Source organism: Glycine soja, chromosome 16 (genome assembly GCF_004193775.1).
Source record: "Glycine soja cultivar W05 chromosome 16, ASM419377v2, whole genome shotgun sequence".
NCBI classification, from domain to species: Eukaryota; Viridiplantae; Streptophyta; class Magnoliopsida; order Fabales; family Fabaceae; genus Glycine; species Glycine soja.
In genome coordinates this window covers 23,125,564-23,130,847 of record NC_041017.1, presented here as the reverse complement: position 1 = coordinate 23,130,847, position 5,284 = coordinate 23,125,564, and positions in this window count along the sequence as shown.

The window sequence follows — 5,284 nt, the reverse complement described above, 5'->3', positions numbered from 1 at the left end:
TTTAGGTGAAAGGTTCGGGAGTTGTATTTACGCACGGGAAAGGTATTAGCACCCCACGCGTCCGTCACAAGGGACGACAGCCTTTAATCAAGTGTGCAAGCATGACTTCGATTTGTTTTATTTTCCCTTTTTTTTTACGTTCTTTAGCTTTTATGTCTTTTTATGCCTTTTATATATTTTTTTCTTTTTCGATCGACAAGGGGTGTTTCCCTTGCTCCTACGTATTCCTCAATTGTGATAAGGAAATCAGACCTACGTAGTTCTTTGAGAACTAAGCGTTGGTTAAGTTGTTTTTTATCCTTTTTGCAAGATATATTTTGATTAAATGAAAGGTCATTTAAGGCGTTGAACCATTAAACAATCTTTTGATTCTTTTGAAAGGAGAGAAAACATTAAGGCATTGGACCATTAATGATCTCTTACTATTATTTTTTGAAAGAGGTGACAAAGCTACGTGTTGATTTTAGGCCTTAGAAATCCACGTTTAACCAAAATAAAAGCGGAAAAGACCATTTCAAGGCGTTGGACCTTAAAAATGGCTTTTTTAGGTGATGACAAAAGTTTGATTTATGAATTGATTTTAGCCTTAGTTTCACTTTGATTATTAGTCAATTCGATTAAGAAAGAAAGATCCCAAAGAAAAAACGTCCGATTGATTTTTTTGATTATTTTACTAAAAGATATTTTTTTATTATTATATTATTATTTTGCCTCTTTTTGGGTTTTAAGCGTGGTTAGGACATAACCGAACGGTCGGATTTCATTTTAACAGAAATTAAAAGATGTTACAATTCAAATGATCGGTGGGAATTTATTTTATTTTTTGATTAGGCGAGAAAATGGCTTAAATAAATGACTAAAGCACGTCAAAAGAGGGGTATGAAAAGTAAATAAAATGAAAATAAAAGCACGCGAAACAAGTGGGGACCACCAAGGGTACATAGAATGAATTGAAAAGTTTGATTTCGGGAACTTACCGGTTGAAGACCGAAGAACGAACGAAGAACGATGAAGAACGGTGGAAAATCTTCGCGAAATCACCCACGGAAACGTCTCGGAAGCGTTACGGAAGCGCCTCGGCTTGGATTTTCTTCACGGAAACAATTTTTCTCACTAATTTTAAGTGATTCTCAGATACCAGGAGGGTTGAACATTTTTGTTCTGCCCTCCTTCCCCTATTTATAGGGAAAAAAGCGAGGAGCTTGCCACCCAGCTCGCCCAGGCGAGCTAGGTTGCTTCCTCCAGAAGGCACCGCCTTTTGGTGGAACTTCCTGGAAGGCCCAAGTGGGCCTGATTGCTATTTGTACCCCCCTGTTTACAAAATACACCCCCTCTGCCCTTTTTTGCTGATTCTTTTTATGTATCGTTACGGAACTTTACGAATTACGTAACGATACTTGTTTTCTTTCTGTAATGTCACGAAACCTTACGGATTACACAATCATCCCTTCTTTGGCTTCCGGAATGTTACAAAACTTTACAGATTGTGCAACAATGCTTCCTTTTGACTTCCGGCATGTCACAGAACTTCACGGATTGTGCAACAATGCTTCCTTTTGACTTCCGACATGTCACGGAACTTCACGGATTGTGCAACGATGGGTGCCAAGTACCTCGAAGTAGTCAAACGAGGGTCGCATCCCAACAAACAGATGGTCCCCAGACGAAATTAGGATATGACACTATCGATTTAATTTTTAAACACTAAGTCTCAATAACAATCTTCACATTCATACATTAACAATATTACAATATGAAAATTATCTATTAATAACATAACACAATATCGCACATGTACATAAATAAGAATACACACACACACACACACACACACACACACACACACACACACACACACACACACACACACACACATATATATATATATATATAATTAAAGAATATTTATAATATAAAATCAATACACACAAGTGGAACCTGGATTCAATGATTAACTAATGGATTCGTGACATATATACATATAATGAATTCAAGATATATCTATACATGTAATGTATATACTAGACACATACATGAATAACAAAGCCTCTCAATCAATTTCACGCAAGATATCACAATAATACTATTATATCTAATTTTTTGTAACCACACATTCACGCAAGAATCAATGTATCAATTTATAACTAGTAAATTCAAGAAGGCACTTTCCCAAAAATTTATACCATTAAAGTTTAGAAAAAGGTTGTTTTACTCACCTCTTAAAGACCTCCATAAGCCTCTAGATGTTCCCACATCGTATGTCTATAGTCACGCCATGTTTTCGTCCTACACATCCTCTTGTTTCTCAGTTTTTCTCTCTCATTTTTCTTTTTGTTAACACCTTCTGACCTTTCTTTATACTTATTGCTAACAACTTATTTCCAGCAACTTAATCATCTAATTATTTGACTATATATTATCTTTTTAACTAAGATATAAATAAATCTAATATCTTATCTTATGTATTTTTTTTGGAATATCTTTATTTTACCTTATTTATCTTAGATATAAATATAAGATAAAACTAACATATTTAAAATAAAAGATAAAACAAATATCTCATCTTTCATTGTTTTATTTAAACTATATATTTTCTATTATTGCCAATTATAAATATATTTTATTTTTGGGATGCTACAAAACTCGTCTAGTCTCTTATGTCAAGTTAGGGTTTGTCAAGATCAAAATTAAAGCTATTAAGCTTTGATTCTCATCAATTTTGTACTAGAGTTTATTCAACCCTGATCTCTTGTTTCTCTAACTAAATACATAAATTATAAGAGAGGGTGATTCTCAATTCAATTCTTATGTAAAGTAGTTGTTTAATTGAGTCAATACTTAGTCATTTAATTGAGTGCTTACTTCATTCTTAACACTTTTTTCTATAAAGTATTCTTAACACTCTTTGGATGGCTACTTTAAAATTGATATTATTTTTTTGTTGACCCCATGTATCATCTAACCATGAGCTAAGAATTAATCTTTTGAGGTATTAAAATCCATTTAAGGAAATGATCTTTCCTAACAAATATTTTTCTATACATACAAATTTGGAGGTAAAACACCTAATAACATACTTAAAGGACAACATTATTTATCAACCATAATTAGATGTTATATTCATGAGCTTAATTGCTTGGAGTTTCTCGCCAGAGTAAGAGTTAGCCAGTATAACTCAATTTAGATAAATGCTTAAAAAGTATTAATGAGAGAATAAATATTAAAAAAGTATAATTAAGTATTTTTTTACGAAGTTAAAAATTAATTTATGCATCCCAACTCTATCAAAAGTTAATGTTGATGATGATGATAATAAGGTAGCATGCATAAATTAATCTTAACTTGTGAAAGAAGTTTAATTAGCTTTATCTCCAAAAGGGGTTTATACTATTAACTCTATTTTTTTCCTTTGATTTCAAGCAGCTGATAGGAGTTCAAATATGCAGATTGGTTATTGTTATGGGGATGAGAAGCCCTAAAAAGGATTAAAGTTTTTCTATGATGAAATAACCACAATCACACTAGAAGGGGGGGGGGGTTAAATAATGTGTTGAAGTTTTTCTATGATGAAATAACCATAACCACACTAGAAAGAGGGGTTAAATAATGTGTTAATCAAAGATAATGTTTATCACAGGTTAAGACATATGTGTGTGTTGATAAAGTCATCCACTTAAAAGAACCAAGTTTTTATAAAATAGAATTCTAAAATAGTTTTTTCAAGTAAACATTTGGTATGAAAAGAATGACAACAAGTGCTAAAAGAATGTTTAATAAAATCATTAAGGAGAGACATAGAAACACTTGATTTATACTAGTTCACTCAAACAGAGCTACATCTAGTTCTCATTACACTACAATAAAGGGTTCCACTAATAAAAAAATTGATTACAAAACAAGTATTTTGTCCTGCCACTCCTGACTATATAAGTATTCTTCTAGCCACTTCTAGCACAATCTTCGACTCCCCTTTAATCTATGAAAACCTAAGTATTGTTTAATACTAAGCCACTCCTAGCTTTCACAAATAGTATTTTTTATGAATACAAGTATTCGATAGCACTCAATGACTGGATAAATAATAAAGCTCAAGTACAAAATAACTTTGCTTAGCAAAGAATAAACAATGAAAGCTTATATGAATCGTCCAATTATTTTTGTAGAGTATTGCTTCAAATATATTCTTGTTTTCTTTTTATATTTTCGTTTGCTAGCTGTTTGGGTAGAGTCTTCCTTTTATAAACATCAGTGAAGGATCCATTACGAGATTAGTGTTGAGTCATTGAAATGACTGTTGTCTAACACTGGGAGATAAGGCTATGTGGCATGCTCTGATTCGAGAGGAAAGGAACAAAGGTACAAACAGCGACATGTATTCCTAGTCCTAGATGAAAATGACCCTCGCAGAATATTATGTGTAGACATTCTATTCTTTTCTATTCTATCATTTTCTTAAATTCAAATGTTAAAAATTCAAATAAAGAGAAACTTAGGAGCAGAAGTACATGTACTTTCCTTTTCGGCTAGCATAACCTTTTTGTACTACGTTGGTCATAATGAAAGTGTGTACGAATGAGACTTATACCCATTGGACACGAGTGTTGATCATACACAATGTATAACACTTTTTAATATAAAGAGTGGACGCTCTTGGTTTTATAGCATGTTGGACACTGGTTAATAATTAACAGAATGTTTTCCTCTTTGAGTATGGACGAAATATGTAGATAAAGTTTAAGTTCTTTAACAAAGTTGGTCATGTCCACTAGTCAAAATTCATCAATTTATCGATAATTTATACTTTTTTTATCATCAAAATCTAAGGTAGGTGTGAGTGGTCATCCAAACCTAACAATCTCCCTTTTTGATGATGACAAACAATATAAATTTTGACTAACATAAAACATAATTAGGATGATAAGAGTGTAGAGAAACATGTTTATGAGATGTGTAATGCACTTAAACTCCCCCAAGTTCAGCATAGCATGATGATGGATATATTTTAATAAAAGAAAAAATTATGCTAGCATATATATGTATGGCAGCGAAAAACAAAACAAAATACTCCAAACCACTGTTATTTGTCAAGACCAGTCAAACATGTTTTCTACACCGGTTTTTACCATTTTTGGTTGGCAACCCTTACCGATTCTAAAATTCTCCATTTTTTAGAATTAATGGACTGGTTACCAGGCCAATTCTCGATCAGACCACTCAAACCAGTATGGTCCGAGTTTAAGAACTGACTTTTACCATATAATTCTAATTTAATTTAATATCCAGA